This window comes from Saimiri boliviensis, chromosome 4, assembly GCF_048565385.1.
Source record: "Saimiri boliviensis isolate mSaiBol1 chromosome 4, mSaiBol1.pri, whole genome shotgun sequence".
Classification (NCBI taxonomy): Eukaryota; Metazoa; Chordata; class Mammalia; order Primates; family Cebidae; genus Saimiri; species Saimiri boliviensis.
The window spans coordinates 68,176,270-68,202,055 of NC_133452.1; the positions used below are offsets into that span (position 1 = coordinate 68,176,270).

The 25,786-nt window shown below is 39.4% G+C and overlaps 1 pseudogene; it reads left to right on the forward strand.

The window, feature by feature from the left end:
• Window positions 1-21,680: 21,680 nt before the first annotated feature.
• Window positions 21,681-24,557, forward strand: LOC101040736 (SUMO-activating enzyme subunit 2 pseudogene; annotated as a pseudogene).
• Window positions 24,558-25,786: the final 1,229 nt, after the last annotated feature.

Consider the following 25,786-nt stretch of genomic DNA (forward strand, 5'->3'; position numbering starts at 1 on the left):
CTGTCCCCTCTGCCTCCCAAAGTGCTTGGCATTGGTAGAAACTTTCTGAATGTGTTTCAAAGTCTTTCTCAACCATTATCTCTTCAAACGTAGTTTCTGCCATAAGTATACATGTGTTGAACCCATATGTCATACATGTTCTCTTCTGTGTTTTGCATTCTTTTACTTTTTTGTGCTTCAGCCTGGATACTTTCTCTTGACCTATTTTCCAGTTCACCAGTTCTCTCCTCCACTGTAATTAATCTGATAATTCATTGACTTCTTAATTTCAGTTATAGTCTTTACAGTTCTAGAAATTCTATTTTCTTTTTTCTTATAATTTCCACTTCTACTTCTTTACCAAAATATTCACCTTCATGTTTAACTTACAAAATATATTAATCATTTTACTTTAAATTCCAAGTTTCATATTGCCATCATTCTAATATTTGAATCTTCTGTGAGTGTGTTCAATTGATCCAGGTTTTCTATTTTCTTACCTCTCAGTCAATTCTAATCTTTTGATACATCTAATTAGTTTATACTGGGTGCCACATACTTTCAGAGCTCTGAATGATGTTCCTTTCTATCAGAAAGGATTTACAATTGCTCTTGGCAGGCAACTAGGCTAGGGAGGAAGAGATCACCATATCTAATCAGAAATTGAGCTAATTCAAAACTGAGCTTCTATCATTTTGAGGGATGATTTATTAGTAGTATACCCTTACTCCTAGAGCTCAGTCCTTTGGAGTCCCAACTGAAAATTCAGATATTTACAAAAACCCTTTCTCCTTAGAAAGCCTCAAACTCTGATTTTTGTCCCCCAGTGCCTAGAGATTGCTGAAGTCTTTACTTAGCCTCCTATCCTCTAAGCCAAGTTTTTAACTTCAGTTTCTCAGCTTCCCCTATTGAATCAGTAAATGTCTCAAGGGGAAAATTGGTGCCAACTTTTATTTTAGATTCAGGGGCACATCTGCAGGTTTGTTACATGTGTTTATTGCATGATGCTGAGGTTTAGGGTATGACTGATCCTGTCACTCAGGTAGTGAGCACAGTGCTCAATACTTAGTTTTCCAACTCTTATTTTCCTCCCTCCCTCCCCTCTCTAGTAGAGCCCAGTGTCTGTTGTTGCTATCTTTATGTCCATGTGTACCAATGTTTAGCTCCCACTTATAAGTGAGAACATACAACAATAAACATTTGTGCTTAGTAGCTTATGGGTTGACTGAGTAATTTTGCTGCTCTGAGCAAAATTCAGTGGATTTTGCTAGGTTCAGTGGAGCTGAACTATGTGGCTGCTGGAAAGTCATATGGGGATAGGCTGGCCTAAGATAACCTTACTTAGGACAACTGGTCTCTCCCACTCCACTAGACCAACCTGTGGTAGCAAGACTGCAAAAGAGACAGAAGAAGAGGACAATTCTTTTTGAAATCTAGGTTCAGAGATGGCATACTACCAAAACATGGAATTGACCAAAGTCACAAGGCCAGTCCAGATTCAAGGCATGAGGGAATACACCTTACTTTTTGAGGAAAGGTCACATTGAAAAAGGTGTGGTTACAAGGAAGGGTAGAAAACTGAGACCATTTTTAAAATCAATATACTAGAGTAGTATTTTTTTTTTTTTTTTGAGACAGAGTTTCACTCTGTTGCCTAGGCTGGAGTGCAGTGGCACCATCTCGGCTCACTGGGAGCCTCCAGCTCCCAGGTTCAAGTGATTCTTCTGCCTCAGCCTCCTGAGTAACTGGGACTACAATCACCATGCCACCATGCCCAGCTAATTTTTGTATTTTTAGTAGACACAGGGCTTCACCATATTGGCCAGGATGATCTAAAACTCCTGACCTTATGATCCGCCCACCTAGGCCTCCCAAAGTGCTGGGATTGCAGGTGTCAGCCACCATGGCCAGCCCACAGTAATATTTTCTAAATCTCTTTTTTCAGTATACCTCAAGATCCTTAGAAATAATTAATGACCTCTGCCAACTTCTTAAGAATGTTCAGGTTTAATAGCATAGAAGTTTAATATTGCTTTAAGGTCTAAGGATTCATGTTCTAAGAATATGTTTACAACTGTTGCCACTTTGGATCTAATACAATCTAAAAACTAAAAAAACTTTTTAAAAATACCAAAATAATTTAGTGGAAGAACCAGAAATAAATATTTCCTTGGCATTTATTCTGACTCTCCTCAGACTTCATTGGGTTTTTTTCCTTTCTTCTTTCCTTCTTTTTATTGTTAAGGTTATAGAAAGCATTTCATAGGAGAAACTTTTAGTAGGTGTGGTAATTCTTTCATCATATTTATAAATTACTAAATCTAATAGAATAGTAAAACTTTATCTCAATTCTGAAGATTTTTATTCAATTTATGATTTTGAGGTAATTTCCTCTAAAAAAAAGCAATTAGATTCTAATAGGCTTTTCTTTCAAAGTATTGCATAATTTTGAACAAGAAATATTTTATTGTAATTGTTTGAAAATCTATGTGTGTATTAACACATCAATTAGCACAACAATTATGCACATATCACTCAAATTCCAGTACTCTTGTTTACATAAGCAAATGTAGAGAAAATTGAATATTTAAGTCTAGTTGCAATATGTCTTCCTAAGAGTGGAGTTTAGCTTCTGTAACATGCAGGAATTGATTTCTGTAGCATCTGTTGAGCACCACACAACTAGCTAAGCATGGAAGACTCAGACATACGCCTTGCCCTTATTGAGCTCACAATAGTAAAAGAAGCAGGCACATTTTTCACTAGCTATAGTACGGTGAAAATCCTGCAACAGAAAAAGTGTTTTATTCCAGCCTGGGTGACAAAGAGAGACATCATCTCAAAAAAAAAAAAAAATATAGTAATTTTTTTAAAAAAGGAGTTTAAGCTTAAATAGCATTCTTCAAGCTACCCAAACTCCATGGAAATACAGATGTAGCTCCCCACAAAGAATTAGTCCTAGCTTCATCAAGCTAATTCAACTCTTCCCTAAACCACTTTTGCCTTGACTGCCTAAATAGTTTGACTTTGCTACTATCCTTAGGACGTGGGAACACTATCAGAAAAGCATGCTCTTTACATGATTTTTGCTGCTGCCTTGTCCTGAAAACCCTTTCCTGTCCATATGTAGGCTTCCCATTATTTACCCCAGCCTTCTCATGAAGGGTGAACAAAAAGATTGACAGCAGCCAGCAAGGCCTCAGTGTCACACCACTGCAGGTGGCGGTGGTGGGGGGCATCATTCGCATTGTGTGCTAAGAAAATGGGGCCCTGCAACAAGAGACACTGTCTCAGTTTTGGCAAGGATATTAGCATGGAGTGAAGGCACTTTCTGTATATAACAATACTTTTCTTTTTCTTTTTAATGACTCATAACTATCTAATCATGAATTGTGGTCTGTAACTCAAATTCTAACAAGAATGTTGTGTTAATTGGAACTGTAATCATTTAGGATTTTGGTATAAGAATAAACTAATAAATGGGTGGGTCCAGAATCTAGAAGAAAGTCAATACTTACTATACATGTATATATATGTGTGTGTGTGTGTGTGTGTGTGTGTGTGTGCGTGTGTGTGTGTATTTATATATTTTATATATAAAAGTTGGTATTACAGTACCAACTTTTTAATATAATCTCCATTGTCATCTTTCAAATGAGCAATTTTCTCAGTCTTATTTTCTTCTCAGTAGCTATATTCTCCCATTAAACTCATCCAGAAGGTGGTATTTACTACTGCCTGCATATGACCATATCCTAAATCTACATCTTTAGAAAGAGCTCTCTCCTCAGTGCCACACCCAATTATCCTATTTTCTAGGCCTCTTGGTTTAAGTGTTCCTTATGTCCCCTCAAACACTACCTGTCTAAAATTGAGTTTATTATCTTTTCCCTCAATCCTGATCTCTTCTTGTATTTACTCCAGATTAACAGCATCACTATTTTTCTCAGCTTCCCAGGCACCCAGATTTGAAAATTACTTAGACAAAACACCCAAAGGCAATGAGTCTAGTCTGCCTCCGCCTGGGAACAACTGCCTTATTCTCCATCACCACAGTACTGATTCAGTGCACATCCTCATTATATCTTCTCCTTGGAATATAATCAGAATTTCCTAACAGTTCTTTCTGCCTGCAATCTGAAATCAACCTGTGAAAACAACAACAAAAAATCCTACTAAAATTAGCCTCAAAAGGATATCTAATCCACAGTACTATTCTGTAAAATGCTTCAGTGGTTTTCCTATTTCCCCAGAAAAAGGTTGAATCCTTGGCACAGCATTGTACATGCACACACATCATACACCACCCAGAACCATCTGGGTTTCTTCCCATATGTAACCTCATCTCCTGTCACCTCCATATACTCCTTCTGTTGTAACTGCAACTCAACATTCTATGAATGTGCCGTGTTGCCTCACATCTTTGAGCCTTTACAAATAATGTTCTCATTTGTTGCCTACAAAATTGATAAAAATGCAAAAGATTGATAAGCTGTAGAATAACAGGTATTTTTATATGCTGTTGGTAAAAGTCTCAGTTGTTACTAACTTTCTGGAAAACAAACTGGTAGTTATTTTAAAGTAAAATATGTGGTATTTCCATTTAGTGGGAGAACATATTAAATGCCAATCTTCCTGCTTCAATTTTATTTAATTAAAATCTAGGCCGGGCACGGTGGCTCATGCCTATAATCCCAGCACTTTGGGAAGCCGAGGTGGGTGGATCATGAGGTCAAGAAATCGAGACCACACTGGTCAACATGGTGAAACCCCATCTCTACTAAAAATACAAAAAAATTAGCTGGGCGTGGTAGCACATGCCTGTAGTCCCAACTACTTGGGAGGCTGAGGCAGAAGAATTGCTTGAACCCAGGAGGCAGAGGTTGCAGTGAGCTGAGATCGCACCATTGCACTCCAGCCTGGGTAACAAGAGCGAAACTCCATCTCAAAAACAACAACAACAAAAAAAAAAACCACTAAAATTTACCAGTAAGAAACATTGTTAAATAAGTGAGATTCTAAGTAACTGTCATATCATGTCAAAAAAAAAAAAAAAAAAAAAAAAAACATATATTCTTTTAACCACTGAATTTTTAAACCTTTTTTCTTAAGACTGAGATTTTTTTTTTCACTATCTTCTCCAAGAATCAGCACATACACTTTTAAAAAGCCAAAATCTTGTAACATAGATGAGAAAGAAATAGCCCTAAAAAGTGAAGCTATTACTGGAGATGGCCTTCAAGCAGTCCCATACCTCCTTGAGCCCTCATTAAAGTTTCTTTATTTTTTTATAGGATATACATTGAAGGTCAGTATGCCGTACTGAGTAAATTGAATGTGGATGCTCTTTCATGCTGGGTTGTGAGGAGGACTTGGAACAATCCCAAAAATGAAACAAGCTTACTATTTTTGAGAGAAGAAGAAACATTGTTAGTATCTTAGTGAAGTTTGCAGTTTTGCCAGCTGAGCCCTTTATGATGAGTCAGGTGGACAGCCTGAGCTGAGAAAGGTGAGTGATGGGCAGATGATAGGTCAATATGACCAGAGTGTTTACAGAGTCGGTGAGGCATCTGCCACCTCCCTGGCTTGGTATATCCAAATCCATATGTCATCATCAGATAAATGGGGAGAAAAGGAGCTGACTCTACTTGCTTTTTAAAATTCATCCCACATGTCCTCATTCACCACAGCACCCCCACTCATGGAGTGACCTACTTGCCAGTCCTTAAAACATGTCTCTTCAATGAAGCATTTGGATGTTGGAGTAACATAAAACTATTTTAAAGCAAGGTTTATGGGAAGTACACACTCCAAAATTTATCAGATCAAGTATAGATAAATTGCAGACCTACAATTGGCATCTTTTTATACTTTCATGATTTTATTAAGCATTTTCATTAATATAAATAAAAACTTCAGTTTATAGGCATTAACAATTCAGCTATGAAGAATGAGTATTTGTGCCGGGGGCGGTGGCTCAAGCCCATAATCCCAGCACTTTGGGAGGCCGAGGCGGGTGGATCACGAGATCAAGAGATCGAGACCATCCTGGTCAACATGGTAAAACCCCGTCTCTACTAAAAATACAAAAATTAGCTGGGCATGGTGGCGTGTGCCTGTAATCCCAGCTACTCAGGAGGCTGAGGCAGGAGAATTGCCTGAACCCAGGAGGCGGAGGTTGCAGTGAGCCGAGATCGTGCCATTGCACTCCAGCCTGGGTAAAAAGAGCGAAACTCCGTCTCAAAAAAAAAAAAAAAAAAAAAAAAAAAAAAAAAAAAAAAAAAAAGAATGAGTATTTGTGACAGAGATTTGCTGACAAATAACTTTTTTTTTTTTTCGATTAACCATTGTCTTCAATAGAGTTGAGGACTAGAAGTTGGCACCCTAGGAATCAAATATAAGTAGCAAATTCCCTAAGTAAGAACCCACCTTCAAATATACGCATAAAGAAAATCACATACCAATCGTACAGCTAAGTATTAGCAATACTTTTACAAGGGGAAATCAAAAGAAGAAAAAAAAGACTGCTTTGTTACTCTCAGAAAAAAACATCAGTACGTACATATACAGACACTAGTCTAAAAACAGGACTAATGCTCAAAATCACTAAATTGTGCTTAGGCGAGGAAGGATTGAAATCAATTTCTTTCTTATATATTCCTTGACTGTTTCTATTTTCAGGACCAATTTTTTTTTTTATTGTTGGTTTTTAATGAGGCCTTTATTTTTCTAAGTAGAGACGGTTTCTTTATGTTGGCCAGGCTGATCTCGAACTCCTGGCCTCAAGTGATCCACCTACCTTGGCCTCCCAAAGTGCTGGGATACAGATATTGTTTTATTGCTAATGTGACTTAGGAGTTAAGTTGTAAGTTTTTGGAACTAGGAGGATAAATCTATTACATATTTTAACTGGGGTTGGAAAAAGAAACATTCTCAAAACAATCCTTCAGACAAGCCAGCGCAATGCAGAGAAGGCCTCATTCATTTGGTTGTGGGGCTTTTGTTGTTGTTGTCCATTTCTGAATTAAGGGCCATATCTTAATCTCATATAATGAAAATATATGTCATTTTAAAATTATTCAAAAAATATTAGTCCTTGCAAACTAAACTAGGAAAATATTTTCTCCCGGATATTATAAATTTACTATTCTCAATATTTTAACAGCCATGGCATGGGACTCTCCTGTTCCTCAGTGTGGTAGGCAGAATGCTAAAATGATCCCCCTTTCTATATATGCCATGCATAATCCCCTCCTTTTGAGTGTGGGCAGGATCTATAACTATTATAGGATATCACACCTATTATTATATTACGTTATATGGCAAAGGTGAAGGGATTTTGCAGATACAATTAAGGTATTTAATAACTTAAATAAGTTAATTAAAAGGAAGATTATCTTAGGTGGATCTGAGATAATTAGGCAGGACCTTTTATTTTATTTTATTTTATTTTATTTTATTTATTTATTTATTTTTTTAATTGCATTTTAGGTTTTGGGATACATGTGATGAACATGCAAGATTGTTGCATAGGTACACACATGGCAGTGTGGTTTGCTGCCTTCCGTCCCCTCACCTGTATCTGTCATTTCTCCCCATGCTATCTCTTCCCACCTCCCCACCCCTCCCCCCTCCCCCATTTAAAAGAAGGTGGTCTAGAGATCAGAGACAGACTTCAGAGAGATCTGAGGCAAAAAAAAAAAAAAAAAAAAAAAAAAACCGCACACGCACACACATTAAAAAACCACCACTCTCCAGCTGGCCTTGAGAAACAGACAGACTGTTGTAAACAGCATTTGGAAAGAGCTATCATCTAAGAACTAAGGGCCTCAGTCCTACAAGCTCAAGTAACTTGATTTTGCCAACAGCCTGAATGAGTCTAGAAGAAGATTCCAAAGCTCAGATGAGATTACAGCCCCAGCTGATACCTTGATTTCAACTTGGCAGTACCTTAACTCATACTTGGACTCTTAACACACAGAAATGTAAAAAGATAATTTACATTGTTTTAAGCTGCTAAACTTGTGGTAATTTATTACACAGCACTAAAAAGTAATACACCCAGCAAATTGTTGGTCAAGTTTAATAGAACAGTCTTGAGTGGAGAGGACATTAGAAGTCATCTAGCCTATTTTTCATTCAATTAGTTACGTAAATACTTTTCTGATTAGAGAAATTAACTAATGTTTTCTTGTTTTTGTCTACATGCTCCATAGTTCATCATGCAGTGTTATGCAGCGTTGAGGAACTGCTCTCATAATGCATTCATTTTCTTAGACATACCCCTCATGCTTACCAATATGACTAAAACCAACATGGGCTGACAATAATATAAGAGCAAAGTATTCTACTATTCTGCATGGTACTTATTTCCAGTTAACTGGTCCAAAAGCAGGTTCAAGATTTAGCTATCCAATTTAGCTCATTAGGATGTGACCACATCCTTTGTGGGCTAGATTCTAAAAATTGGTTGTGGGCCCATTCTAGATTGTCATTTGTGAATAGAAAGGAATTTATACACTAACATAACTTCTGACTAGGAGTCAGTCAGATTATTTAGGTGCAGATTCTATATCTGCCACTAATTCATTGTGTCATTTTACACAAGACCCAAATCACCATACAAAATTTATAAAATTACATGAATTATTAGAAGAGATTCCCTGGTAGTCCTTCTAGCACAAATGTTCTAAGATCACGTTAGTTCATGTTCTATTACTTAAAGTAGGCCTGTGCCTATGCCAGCTCACTTGATTTATTTGGTGTACTCACTGGAAATATAGTTTCATGTTTATTCTCTCTAAATGAAGTGTATCAATGATAAAAACAACTCAGAGAAGTGATATGATGAACTATTTGGCATTTGCCAATCTAATATTCCAGGTTATAGTAGACAGAAAAAAATGAGAGGCAAAATGAAAGGGAACAAAAGGAAATAAGAGAGGAACTAGGAATAAGAAAAATATAGACTATAGAGACAACATTTACAAAGGGCAAAGACTGCCAACTTCTCTACCTCATCTCCATCCAGAGGAGGAATCCTAGGGACTCTCAAGATTCCCATATAAAGAGGCCTTTATGTAGAGCCTCACAATCCAAGAAAGACATGAACTGGCTTCTAGCCTATCTATAACATAATAGCCTCTCTGTAATATGAATTCAGAATGTCCTTAGAAACAACTATAAAATACAAAGGGTCTTAAAAGCATCTCAGATTTTGTCCATAAGACTCTTAAAGATTTAATCTCTGAGAGGTCCCCTGAAATGATATCACTAAGATTCTAGAAGACAGTCAATGTTTAATAATTTTCTGTCTTTAGAACAATGTTGAATAAAATATTAGCTACTGATAAATGCTTTTTCAGAACCATACTGGGAACAGTATGGTTTAATAGATCTGTTAATACCACTCAGAAAGGAACAATTCAACAATGTGCTTCATTTACTTTTTTAACCATCTGTCCCATTTAAACATCAGTAAGCATATTTTTAAGAGTCTTAAAACAAATTTTCAGACTGGCCATGAATGCTCGGGGGGCCACATGGTAACTATGACCCCCTTAATAATATCTAATTGTCCTAAAGCTCCTGGATCTTAAAAATAAGTTACCTGGGTCCTTCACAGCATCAATGTCAAATGATCTGGTAATTAAAAGGGAAACAAATGTCTTTCTCTAGTTAATAAACATTTCAATACAAAGTTCATAAAAGTTCCTCTTGATCCTGCTCCTGCCATGTGATGTGCAAACTCCCGCTTTGCCTTCTACCATGAGTAAAAGCTCTCTAATGCCTCCTCAGAGGCTGGGCAGATGCTGGCACTGTGCTTCCTGTTTAGCCTGAAGAACCATGAGCCAATTAAATCTCTTTTCCCTGTTTAGCCTGAAGAACCATGAGCCAATTAAATCTCTTTTCCTTATAAATTTCCCATTTCTTTTTTTTTTTAATTGCATTTTAGGTTTATCCTAACACTGAAAATTGGTACAAGGAGTGGGTCATTGCTATAAAGATACCTAAAAATGTGGAACTGGGTAACAGGCATAGGTCAGAAGAGTTTGGAAGGCTCAGAAGAAGATAGGAAGACAAGAGAAAGTTTAGAACTTTTTAGAGACTGGTTAAATGGTTGTGACCAAAATGCTAATAGTGATAGGTACCATGAAGTCCAAGCTACCAAAGTCTCATATGAAAATGAGAAACTTATAGGGCAAAGATAACATGATACGTCTTAGCAAAGAACCTGGCTGCATTGTGTCCATGCCCTAGGGATCTGTGAAAGTTTGAACTTTAAAATGATTATTTAGCCTACCTAGTGAAAGAAATTTCTAAGCAGCAAACCATTCAAGATATTGCCTGGTTTCCTCTAACAACCTTCACTCAGAGAGGAAGCAAAAAATGACTTGAAGTTGAAATTTATATTTGAAGGAGAAGCAGAGTATAAAATTTTGGAAACTTTGCAGACTAGCCACATGGCAGAGAAAGAAGAAGCATTTTCAGAGGAGTAATTCAAGCAGGATGTGAGCAATCACTTGCATAACTAAAAGGGAGCCATGTACTAACAGCCAAGACAATGAGAAAAACGGTCTTGAAGGCATTTCAGAGACCTTCATGACAGCCCCTCTTATCACAGGTCTAGAGGTCTAGGAGGACTGAATGATTTTGGAGGCCAGCCTCAGGGCCTGGATGCTCTGTGTAATCTTGGGACACTATTTCCCATGTCCTGGCCACTCCAGCTCCAGCTGTGGCTCAAAGGGGCCCAGGTAGAGCTCAGGATGTCATTTTGGAAAATGCAAGTCAGAAGCCTTGGCAGCCTGTTTGTAGTGTTAAGCTCGCAGGTGCACAGAATGTGACAGTAAAGGAGGTTTGGCTTCCTCTGCCTAGATTTCAGAGGATGTATGAGAAAGCCTGGGTGCCTAGGCAGAAGACTGCCACTGGGGCTCACAAAGAACCTTTGTGAGGGAAATATGGAAGAGAAGTGTGCGGCTGGAAGTCCCACACAAAGTCCCCACTGGGACATTGCCTAGCACAACTGTGGAAAGGGGGCCTCTGTCCTCCAGATCCCAGAATGGCAGATCCACTGGCAGCCTGCAACATGTACCTGGAAATAAAATGCAAGTACTCCATGCCAAACCATAAGAGCAGCTTCGGAGCTAAACCTAGTGAAGCCATAGGGACAGAGCTGCCCAAGGCTTTGGGATCCCACCCCTTGCACCAGTGTGCCCTGGATGAGGGGCACAGGATCAAAGATTATTTTGGAGCTTTAAGATTTAATGACATCCCTGTTTGGGTACTGAAAATGCATGGGACCTGTAGCTCCTTTCTTTTGGCCAATTTCTCCCTTTTGGAATGGGAATGTTTACCCAATGCGTGAACCCCCATTTTATTTGGAAGTAAATAACTTGTTTTAGTTTTTCAGGCTCATAGGTGGAAGAAATTTGGTTTGAGTCTCAGAAGGAACTTCACACATGGGACTTTTGAGTTAATGTTGAAATGAGTTAAAACTTTGAGGGATTATTAAGAAGGAATTACTATATTTTGAAATGAGATAAGGACATGAGATTTGGGAGGGACCAGGGACAGAATAATATAGCTTGGATATTTTTTCCTTCAAAAACTTAATGTTGAAATGTAATCCCCAACGTTGGAGATGAAGCCTGGTGGGAGATGCCTAGGTCATGGAGGCAGATCCCTTATGGTTTGATGCTATCCTCAACACAGTGAGTGAGTTCTCATGAGATCTGGTCATTTAAACATATGTAGGGTATTCCCAAGCAAGATGGCCTAATAGGAACAGCTCCAGTCTGCAGCTCCCAGCGAGACTTATGAGGAAGACAGGGGATTTCTGCATTTCTAACTGAGGTACCAGGTTCATCTCATTGGGCATGGTCAGACAATGGGTACAGCCCATGGAGGGCAAGCAGAAGCAGGGTGGGGCGTTGCCTCACCCAGGAAGTGCAAGGGGTCAGGAAACTCCCTCCCCTAGCCAAGGGAAGCCATGAGAGACCGTATCATGAGAGACAGTGCTATCTGGCCTAGATACTACACTTTTCCCATGGCCTTCACAACCCACAGACCAGGAGATTCCCGTGGTTGCCTATGCAACCAGAGCCCTGGGTTTCAAGCACAAAACTGGGCGGCCATGTGAGCAGACACTAAGCTAGCTGCAGAAGTTTTTTTCATACTCCAGTGGCACTTAGAATGCCAGCGAGATGAAACTGTTCACTGCCCTGGAAAGGGGGCTGAAGCCAGTGAGCCAGGTGTTCTTGCTCAGTCTACCTACCCCCAGAAAGCCCAGAAAGCTAAGATCCTGGCTTGAAATTCTCACTGCTGTCACAGGAATCTGAAGTCAACCTGGGATGCTCAAGCTTGGTTGGGGGAGGGGCATATGCCACTACTGAGGCTTGAATCCATGGTTTTCCCCTCACAGTGTAAACAAAGCCAGGGAGAAGTCCAGACTAGGTGGAGTCCACTACAGCTTGGCAAAGCCACTGTAGCCAGACTGCCTCTCTAGATTCCTCCTCTCTGAGCAGAACATCTCTGAAAGAAAAACAGCAGCCCTAGTAAGGGGCTTACAAGTAAAACTCCCATCTGCCTAGGACAGAGCACCAGGGAAAGGAGTGGCTGTGGGCAAAGTTACAGCAAATTTAAAGTTCCTGCCTGCCCTACTCTGAAGGAAGCAGGACATCCCCCAGTACAGTGCTTGAGCTCTGCTAAGGGAAAGACTGCCTACTCAAGTGGGTCCCTGATCCCCTGTACCCTTGATGGGAGACACCTCCCAGCAGGAGTAGACAGAAACCTCATATGGGAGAGCTCCAGCTGGCATCTAGTGGGTGCCCCTCTGGGACAAAGCTTCCAGAGGAATAAGCAAGTGGCAATCTTCGTTGTTTTGCAGCCTCCACTGGTGATACCCAGGCAAACGGGATCTAGAGTGGACCCCCAGCAAACTCCAGCAGACCTGCAGCAGAGGGGGCTGACTATTAGAAAACTAACAAACAGAAAGCAACAGCATCAACATCAACAAAAAGGATGATCATGCAAAAAAAACACCATCCAAAGGTCACCAATGGCAAACACCAAAGGTAGATAAATCCACCAAACTGAGGAACACAGAATGCAAAGAGGTTGAAAATTCCAAACAAAAAACAGAATGCGTCTTCTCCTCCAAAGGCTCACAACTCTACACAGCAAGGGAACAAAACTGGACAGAGAAGGAGTTTGATGAATTAACAGAAGTAGGCTTCAGAAGGTGGGTAATAACAAACTCTTCCAAGATAAAGGAGCATGTTCTAATCCAATGCGAGGAAGCTAATCATCTTGAATAAAGATTAGAGGAATTGCTAAGTAGAATAACCAGTTTACAGAAAAACGGAAATGGCCTCATGGAGCTGAGAAAACACTGGATGAGAACTTCGTGAAGCATACTCAATTATCAATAGCCAAATTGATCAAATGGAAAAAAGGATATCAGAGACTGATGATCAACTTAATTAAAGCATGAAGACAAGATTAGAGAAAAAAGAATAAAAAGGAAAGAACAAAGCCTCCAAAAAACATGGGACTATGTGAAAAGACCAACTCTACATTTGATTGGTATACCTGAAAGTGAGGGGGGAGAATGAAACCAAATTAGAAAACATACTTCAGGATATTATCTAGAACTTGCCCAACCTAGCAAGACAGGCCAATATTCAAATTCAGGAAATGTAGAGAACACCACAAAGATAATCCTCAAGAAGAACAACCCCAAGACACATGCTCGTCAGGTTCACCAAGGCTGAAATGAAAGAAAAAAAAATGTTAAGTCCAGCCAGAGAGAAAGGCGTTACACACAAAGGGAAGCCATCAGAATAATAGTAGATCTCACTGCAGAAACCCTACAAGCCAGAAGAAAAGGGGCCAATATTCAACATTCTTAAAGAATTTTCAACCCAGAATTTCATATCCAGCCAAACTAAACTTCATAAGTGAATGAGAAATGAAATCCTTTTCAGACAAGCAGATGCTGAGGGATTTTGTTACTACCAGGCCTGTCTTACAAGAGCCACTGAAGGAAGCACTAAATATGGAAAAGAAAAACCATCACCGGCCACTGCAAAAATACACCAAAACATAAAGACCAATGACACTATGAAGAAACTGTATCAACTAACGGGCAAAATAGCCAGTTAGCATCATAATGACAAGATCAAATTCACCCATAACAATATTAACCTTAAATGTAAACAGGCTAGATGTCCCAAATAAGAGGTACAGTCTGACAAATTGGATAAAGAATCAAGTCACATCAGTGAGCTGTATTCAGGAGACCCATCTCACGTGCAAATACACACATAGGCTCAAAATAAAGGGATGGAGAAAGATTTACCAAGCAAACGGAAAGAAAAAAAAAAAAAAAAAAGCAGGGGTTGCAATCTTAGTCTCTGATAAAACAGACTTTAAAGCAACAAAATTAAAAAAAAAAAAAAAGCAGAGCATCAATGCAACAAGCAAAAGCAAACCAAATGCAGCAGCACTTAAAAAACTTATCCACCATAATCAAGTCAGTTTCATTCTTGGGATGCAAGGCTGGTTCAACATATGCAAATCAATGAATGTGATCCACCACATAAACAGAACCAATGACAAAAACCACATAATTATCTCAATAGGTGCACAAAAGACCTTCAATAAAATTCAACACCCCTTCATGCTAAAAACTCTCAATAAACTAGGTATTGATGGAGTGTATCTCAGTAAACTGGATATTGATGGCATGTGGCACATGTACACCATAAAATACTATACAGCCATTAAAAAAATAAGTCATGTCCTATGCAGGGACATGAATGAAGCTGGAAACCATCATTCTCAGCAAACTGACAAAAGTACAGAAAACCAAACACCATATGTTCTCACCCATAAGTGAGTGTTAAACAATTAGAAAACACGGACACAGGAAGAGGAACACCAAACACCAGGGCCTACTGGGGAGGGACAGCAGGGGGTTGGGTGATGGGGGGAATAAAATTAGGAGAAATACCTAATATAGAAGATGGGACGATTGATGCAGCAAACCACCATGGCACGTGTATATACCTATGTAACAAACTTGCACATTCTGAACATGTACCCCAGCACTTAAAGTATAATTAAAAAAAAAAAAACCTTAATAAATTAGGTATTGATAGAATGTATCTCAAAATAACAAAAGCTATTATGACAAACCCACAACCAATATAATAATGAATGGACAAAAGCTGGAAGCATTTCCTTTGAAAACCAGCACAAGGCCTTCCATCAAGTTGGCTGAATAGGAACAGCTCCGGAGTGCAGTACCTAACGAGAACAATACAGAAGGTGAGTGATCTCTGCATTTCCAACCAAGGTACCAACTTCATCTCAATGGGACTGCTTAGACAGAGGGTATATCACACAGAGGGCAAACCAAAATGGAGGAGGGGGCATTGCCTCAACCAGGAAGTGTAAGGGGCTGAAGAACTCCCCCCACCAGCCAAGGGAAGCCATTAGGATCTTTTCTCGACGTGGCACTCTGGGTCAGACACTGCACTATTCCTACGGATTTTATAGCCCGAAGACCAGGAGATTCTCATGGGTGCCTAAAACACCAGTGCCCTGAGTTTCCAGCACAAAACTGGGTGGCCATTTTAGCCAGTGCCTGGCCAGCAAGACAGAACCACACAATCCCCTGAAAAAAAAAGTGGGGGCTGAAAGCAGGGAGCCAAGTGATCTGGCTTGGTGGCTCCCACCTCCACTTAGAACAGCAAACTAAGACCCACTGGCTTGGAATTCTCATGGACAGAACAGCAGTCTGAGCTTAATCTGGGACAGTCGAGCTTGGTGAAAAGAGGGGAGTCTGCCATTACTGAGGCAGTTCTAACCTTGCCTGTGAAAACAAAGTAGATGGGAAGTTTATACAGCAGCTGGGCAGAGGCCACAGCACCTCAGCAAGGCTTCTGCAGGCAGACTGTGACTAAACTCCCTTCTTGCTGAGTAGGTCATCTCTGAAAAAAGGCAGCAATCTGTCAGGGACTTACAAAGCCCCCACCTTCCTAGTACAGAGCACCTGGGAAAAGGGGCGATTGTGAGTTCTACTTCAGCAGACTTAAACATCCCTGCCCCATAGCTCTGAAGCAAGCAACAGAGCTCCCAGCACAGCACTTGAGCTCTGATAAGGGACAGACCGCCTTCTCAAGTGGCTTCCTGACCTCTGTATATCCTAAGAGACACCTCATACAGGAGAGCTCTGGCTGACATCTGGTGGTTACCCTTCTGGGATGAAGCTACCAGAGAAAGGAACAGGCAGTAATCTTGGCTGTTCTGCAGCCCCCATGGGTGGTTACCAGGCAAGCAGGGTCTGGAATGGACTTCCAGCAGTCCTACAGCAGAGGGACCTAACTGATAGAAGGAAAACTAACAAACAGAAAGAAATAGCCTCAATAGCAACAGAAATGATGCACACACAGACAACATCTGAGAGTCACCAACTTCAAAGACCAAAGGTAGATAAATCCATGAAGATGAAAGAAACCAGGGCAAAAATGCTGAAATTGCCAAAAACCAGAATGCCTCTTCTCCTCAAAGGGATCACAACTCCTCACCAGCAAGGGAACAAAATTGGATGGAGAATGACTTTGACAAATTGACAGAAGCAGGCTTCATAAGGTGAGTAATAACAAGCTTCTTCAAGCTAAAAGAGCATGTTCTAACCCAATGCAAAGAAACTAAGAACCTTGAAAAAAGGTTAGATGAAATGCTAATTAGAATAACCAGCTTAGAGAAGAATATAAACTAATTGATGGAGCTGAAGCTGAAAAACACAGCACAAGAACTTTGTGAAGCATATGCAAGTTTCAATAGCTGAATTGATCAAGCAGAAGAAAGGATATCAGAGATTGAAGATCAACTCAATGAAATAAAACAAGAAGGCAAGATTAGAGAAAAGGGAGTGAAAAGAAATGAACAAAGCCTCCAAGAAATATAGGATTATGCGAAAAGACCAAATCTACATTTGATTGGTGAACCTGAATGTGATGGGGAGAATGAAACTAAGTTGGAAAACACTCTTCAGGATATTATCAAGGAGAACTTCCCCAACCTAACAAGGCAGGCCAACATTAAAATCCAGGAAATACAGAGAACACAACAAAGATATTCCTCAAGAAGAGCAACCTCAAGGCACATAATCCTCAAATTCACCAGAGTTGAAATGAAGGAAAAAATGCTAAAGGCAGCCAGAGAGAAAAGACAGGTTACCCACAAAGGGAAGCCCGTCAGACTCACAGCAGATCTCTAGCAGAAACCCTACAAGTCAGAGGAGAGTGGCAGCCAATATTCAACATCCTTAAAGAAAAGAATTTTCAACCCAGAATTTTATATCCAGCCAAACTAAGCTTCATAAGTGAAGCAAAAATAAAATCCTTTTTGGACAAGCAATTACTGAGAGACTTCATCACCACCAGGCCTGCCTTACAAGAGCTCCCAAAAGAAGCATGAAACATGGAAAGGAACAACCAGTACCAGCCACTACAAAAACATACCAAATTGTAAAGACCATTGACACAATGAAGAAACTGCATCAACCTACGGGCAAAACAACCAGCTAGCATCAAAATGGCAGGATCAAATTCACACATAACAATATTAACCTTAAAGGTAAATGGACTAAATGACCCAATCAAAAGACACAGACTGGATAATTGGATAAAGAGTCAAGATCCAATAATGTGCTGTATTCAGGAAACCCATCTCATGTGCAAAGACATAGGATCAAAATAAAGGGATGGAGGAAGATTTACCAAGCAAATGGAGAGCAAAAAAAAGCAGGGATTGCAATTCTAGTCTCTGATAAAACAGGCTCTGATAAACCAGCAAAGATCAAAAGAGACAAAGAAGAACATTACGTAATGGTAAAGGGATCAATGCAACAAGAAGAGCTAACTATCCTAAATATACATGCACCCAATACAGGAGCACCCAAATACATAAGGCAAGTTCTTCATGACCTACAAAGAGACTCCCACACAATAATAGTGGGAGACTTTAACACTCCCCTGTAAATATTAGACAGAGCAACGAGACAGAAAATTAACATGGATATCCAGGACTTGAACGCAGATCTGGATCAAGCAAACCTAACAGACATCTATAGAAATCTCCATGCCAAATCCACAGAATATACATTCTTCTCAGCACTGCATTGCACTTACTCTAAAATTGACTACATAATTGGAAGTAAATCACTCCTTAGCAAATGCAAAAGAATTGAAATCATAACAAACAGTTTCTCACACCACAGTGCAATCAAATTAGAACTCAGGATTAGGAAACTCATTCAAAACCACACAATTACGTGGAAACTGAACAATGTGCTCCTGAATGACTACTGGATAAATAATGAAATGAAGGCAGAAATAAAGATGTTCTTTGAAAGGAATGAGAATGAAGACACAATATACCAGAATCTCTGGGACACATTTAAAGCAGTGTCTAGAGTGAAATTTATAGCACTAAATGACCACATGAGAATCAAGGAAAGAACTAAAATTGACACCCTAATGTCACAGTTAAAAGAACTAGGGAGCAAGATCAAACAAATTCAAAAGCTAACAGAAGACAAGAAATAACTAAGATCAGAGCAGAACTGAAGGAGATAGAGACACAAAAATCCCTTCAAAAAATCAATAAATCCAGGAGCTGGTTTCTTGAAACAATCAACAAAATAGATAGATCATTACCCAGATGAATAAAAAAGAAAAGAAAGAAGAATAGAATAGATGCAATAAAAAATGATAAAGGGGTTATCGCCACTGATTCCACAAAAATATAAACTACTGTCAGAGATTACTACAAACACCTCTATGCACATAAACCAGTAAATCTAGAAGAAATTGATAAATTCCTGGACACTTACAACCTCTCAACACTAAACCAAGAAGAAGATGAATCCCTGAATAAACCAATAACAAGGTCTGAAGATGAGGCAGCAATTAATAGCCTACCAACCAACAGAAGTCCAGGACCAGACAGGTTCACACTCAAATTCTACCAGACGTACAAAGAGGAGCTGGTACCATTCCTTCTGAAACTATTCCAAACAATACAAAAAGAGGGAATCCTCCTTAATTCATTTTATGAGACCAGTATCATCCTGATACCAAAACCTTGCAGAGACACAACTAAAAAAGAAATTTTCAGGACAATATCCGTGATGAACATTGATGCAAAAATACTTAATAAAATACTGGAAAACTGAATCTAACAGCACATCAAAAACCTTATCCATCAAGATCAAGTCAGATACATCCCTAAGATGTAAGCCTGGTTCAACACATGCAAATGTATAAACATAATCCATCACATAAACAGAACCAAAGATAAAAACAACCTTTAACTTCAGATGGAACCAAAAGAGAGCCCACATAGCCAAGACAATCCTAAGCAAAAGAACAAAGTTGGAGGCATCACGCTACCTGGCTTCAAACTATACTACATGGCTACAGTAATCAAAACAGCATGGTACTGGTACCAAAACAGAGATATAGACCAGTGGAACAGAACAGAGGCCTTGGAAGCAATGCCACACACCTACAACCATCTGATCTTTGACAAACCTGATAAAAACAAGCAATAGGGAAAGGATTCTCTATTTAATAAATGGTGTTGGGGAAACTGGCTAGGCATATGTAGAAAACTAAAAGTGGACCCCTTCCTGATACCTTACACTAAAATTAACTCCAGATGGATTAAAGACTTAAATGTAAGATCTAAAATCATAAACACTCTAGAAGAAAACCTAGGTAATACCATTGAGGACATAGGCATGGACAAAGCCTTCATGACTAAAATACCGAAATCAATGGCAACAAAAGCCAAAATTGATAAATGGTATCTAATTAAACTAAAGAGCTTCTGCACAACAAAAGAAACTATCATCAGAGTGAACAGGCAACCTACAGAATGGGAGAAGTTTTCAATCTATCCATCAGACAAAGGGTTAATATCTAGAATCTACAGGGATCTTAAACAAATTTACAAGAAGAAAATGAACAAGCCCACCAAATTTGGCAAAGGATATGAACAGACACTTTTCTAAAGAAAACATTTATGTGGCCAACAAACATATGAAAAAAAAGCTCATCCTCACTGGTCATTAGAGAAATGCAAATCAAAACCACAATGAGATACCGTCTCATGCCAGTTAGAATAGTGACCATTAATAAATGTGGAGACAACAGATGCTGGAGAGGATATGGAAAAATATTAACACTTTTACACTGTTGGTGGGAGTATAAATTAGTCCCACCATGGTAGAAGACAGTGTGGTGATTCCTCAAGGATCTAGAACTAGAAATATCATTTGACCCAATAATCCCATTACTGAGTATACACCCAAAGGAGTATAAATCATTCTATTACAAAGACACATGCATATGTATGTTTATTACAGCACTATTCACAATAGCAAAGATTTGGAACCAACCCAAATGTCCATCAGTGATAGACTGGGTAAAGACAATGTGGCACATATACATCATGGAATACTATGCAGCCATAAAAAAGAATGAGTTCATGTCCTTTGCAGAGGCATGAATGAAACTGGAAACCATCATTCTCAGCAAACTAACACAGTTAAAGAAAATGGAACATCACATGTTCTCACTCATAAGTGAGAGTTGAAGTGACAACATATGAGCATAGGGAGGGAACGTCACACATCACGACCTGTGGTGGGGGTGGGGTGGGAGGCAAGGGGAGAAATACCTAATGTAAATGACAGGTTGATTAGTGCAGCAAACCACCATGGCACATGTATACCTATGTAACAAACCTGCACATTCTGTGCATATATCCCAGAACTTAAAGTATTAAAAAAAAAAAAAAAGTGGCACCTCCGACCCAACATTCACTAGCTTCTGCTCCCACCATGTAATGTGCATGCTCCCCCTTTGTCTTCCACCATGAGTAAAAGCTCCCTGAGGCCTCTCCAGAAGCAGAGTAGATGCTGGTGCCATGCTTCCTGTACAGGCTGCAGAACCATGAGCCAATTAAACCTGTTCTCTTTATAAATATTTTAAAGTTCATGAAAGATATGATTGACATAATTTACCTATGTAGGGTTCTTATTAAGGTAAAGAATAAGGCAAGAGAGAGGTCTAATGCACAGATCCTAACAATATTCTAAATAACTAAGACAAAAATTTTGAACCTTATAATGTCAATCAAAAACATAATTCAATAGAGGGGAAGTTGTTATTTCCCTCAGATTTCAGCCTAGCACTCCATAGCAGACAAAAGTAAGTGCTATATTGAGAAAGTCTTTTGTGGAAGAAGGTGCTAAATCTCCAATTACATCTCAACAACAACAACAACAACAAACCTCACTAGTTGCTCATCACAGAAGATGACACACATTTTGAGATCAAAAGTCAGCCACCATGTATACAGTGCATGGTGCATATAGCAAAAGAAAGATTTTTTAAAAAATCTATCCTATACTCTGTGATAATGTAAGCTTGATAAGAAAAATGATAGAAAAGATTAATAAATAGCATAGCTGTATGCTCATAGTTAAAATTAATGATCTTCACAGTTGTATTCTGACACCTCATGGATGCCCCAAATTGTCCATTTGAAATCTACAAAGTCTCATGTTGTAATTTGAGATCACAAGATAAAAGAATTAAGTATAAAATAATTTTGCGGCCACGCTCGTGGTTGTCCCACCATGGCACTATCGCAGGGGCTGCCCCGGGAGTTGGCTGAGGCGGTGGCCAGGGGCCGAGTGCTGGTGGTGGGCATGGGCGGCATTGGCTGCGAGCTCCTCAAGAACCTCATGCTCACCGGCTTCTCCCACATCGACCTGATTGATCTGGATACTATTGATGTCAGCAACCTCAACAGTTTTTGTTTCAAAAGAAACATGTTGGAAGATCAAAGGCACAGGTTGCCAAGGAAAGTGTACTGCAGTTTTACCCGAAAGCTAATATCGTTGCCTACCATGACAGCATCATGAACCCTGACTATAATGTGGAATTTTTTCGACAGTTTATGTTGGTTATGAATGCTTTAGATAACAGAGCTGCTCGAAACCATGTTAATAGAATGTGCCTGGCAGCTGATGTTCCTCTTATTGAAAGTGGAACTGCTGGGTATCTTGGACAAGTAACTGCAATCAGAAAGGGTGTGACTGAGTGTTATGAATGTCATCCTAAGCCGACCCAGAGAACCTTTCCTGGCTGTACAATTCGTAACACACCTTCAGAACCTATACATTGCATCGTTTGGGCAAAGTACTTGTTCAACCAGTTGTTTGGGGGAGAAGATGCTGATCAAGAAGTATCTCCTGACAGAGCTGACCCTGAAGCTGCCTGGGAACCAACAGCAGCTGAAGCCAGAGCTAGAGCATCTAATGAAGATGGTGACATTAAACGTATTTCCACTAAGGAATGGGCTAAATCAACTGGATATGATCCAGTTAAACTTTTTACCAAGCTTTTTAAAGATGATATCAGGTATCTGTTGACAATGGACAAACTGTGGCGGAAAAGGAAACCTCCAGTTCCATTGGACTGGGCTGAAGTACAAAGTCAAGGAGAAGAAACGAATGCATCAGATCAACAGAATGAACACCAGTTGGGCCTGAAAGGCCAGCAGGTTCTAGATGTAAAGAGCTATGCACGTCTTTTTTCAAAGAGCATTGAGACTTTGGGAGTTCATTTCGCAGAAAAGGGGGATGGAGCTGAGCTCATATGGGATAAGGATGACCCATCTGCAATGGATTTTGTAACCTCTGCTGCAAACCTCAGGATGCATATTTTCAGTATGAATATGAAGAGTAGATTTGATATCAAATCAATGGCAGGAAACATTATTCCTGCTGTTGCTACTACTAATGCAGTGATTGCTGGGTTGATAGTATTGGAAGGATTGAAGATTTTATCAGGAAAAATAGACCAGTGCAGAACAATTTTTTTGAATAAACAACCAAATCCAAGAAAGAAGCTTCTCGTGCCTTGTGCACTGGATCCTCCCAACCCCAATTGTTACGTATGTGCCAGCAAACTGGAGGTGACTGTGCGGCTGAATGTCCATAAAGTGACTGTTCTCATCTTACAAGACAAGATAGTTAAAGAAAAATTTGCAATGGTAGCACCAGATGTCCAAATTAAAGATGGGAAAGGAACAATCCTAATATCTTCCGAAGAGGAAGAGACAGGGGCTAATAATCATAAGAAGTTGTCAGAATTTGGAATTAGAAATGTCAGCTAATGGACATTTTTCATAGTCTCCTCACTATGGATGGCCTTGGCCAGGCCCCTGCAGGTGGCCTGACAGAGCAAGAGCTGATGGAACAGCTGAACACTGTGAGCTGGCCCCACCAGCTCCCTCGTGGGGCTTTCTTCCCAGCCCCTCACCCCGAATCTCCCTCACCAGCCTCCACTCGGCCTCCAGCAACACCTCCTTGTCCGGCCACCGCGGGAGCCCGAGCCCCCTGAAGGCTGAGGCCCGGAGCCGTGGGGGAGGCAGCTTTGTGGAACGCTGCCAGGAACTGGTGCGGAGTGGGCCGGAGCTCCGACGGCCACCCATGCCAGCCCCATGGCCCTCTGCTGGTCTCGGCACTCCCCTCATGCCTCCCAAGATGAAGCTCAATGAAACTTCCTTTTGAACCACACAGCTGCCATGATACCTTGGGATGCCCTGGTCCTGGGGTACTCAGGTACCTCCCTTGCCCTGTGGGAGCCCTGGGTTCAGGGCCAGGGCCTACTTGGAATAAATAGTCATTGTTACTAGGTCCCCACCTTCCCTCTTTTCTGGAAGCCAAAGTCAACCTCCCCAATAAAGTTCTCACTGCTAAAAAAAAAAAAAAAAAAAAAAAAAAAAATGAAAAAAATGAAATGAAAAGTAAAAATTGCCAGGTGCAGGGGGGCATGCCTGTATTCCCAGCTACTCAGGTGGCTTAAAAAAAAAAAAAAAAAAAAAAAAGAAATGTCAGCTGGCTTCAAGAAGATGACTTCCTCCAGGACTATACCTTATTGATCAACATCCTTCATAGTGAAGACCTAGGAAAGGATGTTGAATTTGAAGTTGTTGGTGATGCCCCGGAAAAAGTGGGGCCCAAACGAGCGGAAGATGCTGCCAAGAGCATAACCAATGGCAGTGATGACGGAGCTCAGCCTTCCACCTCCACAGCTCAAGAGCAAGATGGTGTTCTCATAGTTGATTCGGATGAAGATTCTTCAAATAATACTGGTGTCAGTGAAGAAGAGAGAAGCCGCAAGAGGAAATTAGATGAGAAAGAGAATCTCAGTGCAAAGAGGTCACGTATAGAACAGAAGGAAGAGCTTGATGATGTCATAGCATTAGATTGAACAGAAATGCCTCTAAACAGAACCCTCTTACTACTTAGTTTATCTGGCAGAACCAGATTATTTGTTATGTCCTTTGTTCCAAAGGGAAAAAATTGACACTAGTGACTTGAAAATGATTCTGCTCCCTTTGAAAGCATTCATTTTGCTAAAGCTGTTAGACACATTGCAGTATTGCTGTTTTGAAAGTAGGAATATAGTTTTAAAAATCCTTTGAACAAAGTGCATGCATAACCAGTCATGATATAAAACAACACAGTGCATGTTGCCTTTTTAATGTAAATACCCTTAGGTATCATTAGTTTCAAAATATTGTGATTTAGTAAAGTTTATACCTGGTTATAAATATTATGCCTTTATTTTTGGCTAGAAGAAGAATTATTTTTAGCCTAGATCTAACCATTTTCATACTCTTAACTAACTGAAACAGATTCAAAGAAGTATCAAGTGCTATGCATTGAAATTTGTTTTAAAATGTTAAATGGCACTATGTATATTAATGTAAAACAATGTTAATTTACTCAAGTTTTCAGTTTGTACTGCCTGGTATGTCTGTGTAAGAAGCCAATTTTTGTGTATTGTTACAGTTTCAGGTTATTTATATTCGATGTTTTGTAAAACTCAAATAACGACTATACTTATGGACCAAATAAATGGCATCTGCATTCTTGTTAAAATAATAATAATAATAATAATTTTGCAAGCCATTTTAAATTTATACACAGTAAAAATCACATATATATGTATACACGTATATGTGTGCATATATTATATGTAATTTGTAATTTTCTATAAAATGCTCATCTTTCATACCCTCATGTTAATCCTTAAGACTAAAATTTTAATTCTTATAAATTGAAAGGAAAACATCAAATTGAGGTTTGTGTGTTTGTGTGTGCATACACAAATGTATGTATTTTCTAGTTGCAGCAAGTCTGTCCAAACAGTAAATTATGCAGCAAATCACATTTTTTCAGGTGTGGCACTGGGAAACTTAGTTATTAGTTTTGGTTCAATGCTTGTAGCCTTATAAACAAAGGCACTCTATTGTGTGCACATTTAAAAAGCAATTTCATAAACCTGAAATGCCAGCAGTTTCCCATAAATATTGCTGTAATTATTTTAAATCACCTAATAATATTCCAGGAAAAAAAGTGACTTACCTATGTTATGCCCAAGTCCACTTTACAGAAAACAACAGCATGGCCTAGAGCTTGGTGATTTTATTCTTTGTTTTCATTTTTGTTTTTTAATCAAGATATCTGTCATTTACTGTTACGGTTTTCAAGAAGCCATCTTTAAACAGGCATAAAAAAATCTTTCAATGGATTTAAAAAGTACTGACTAATGTGAAAGATTAATAGACTAGGGAGATATATGAAAGGCATCTTTTGTGGGCTCAAAATCTCTAATCTGAATCATATCTACCAACATAGGAAATCCTGAGA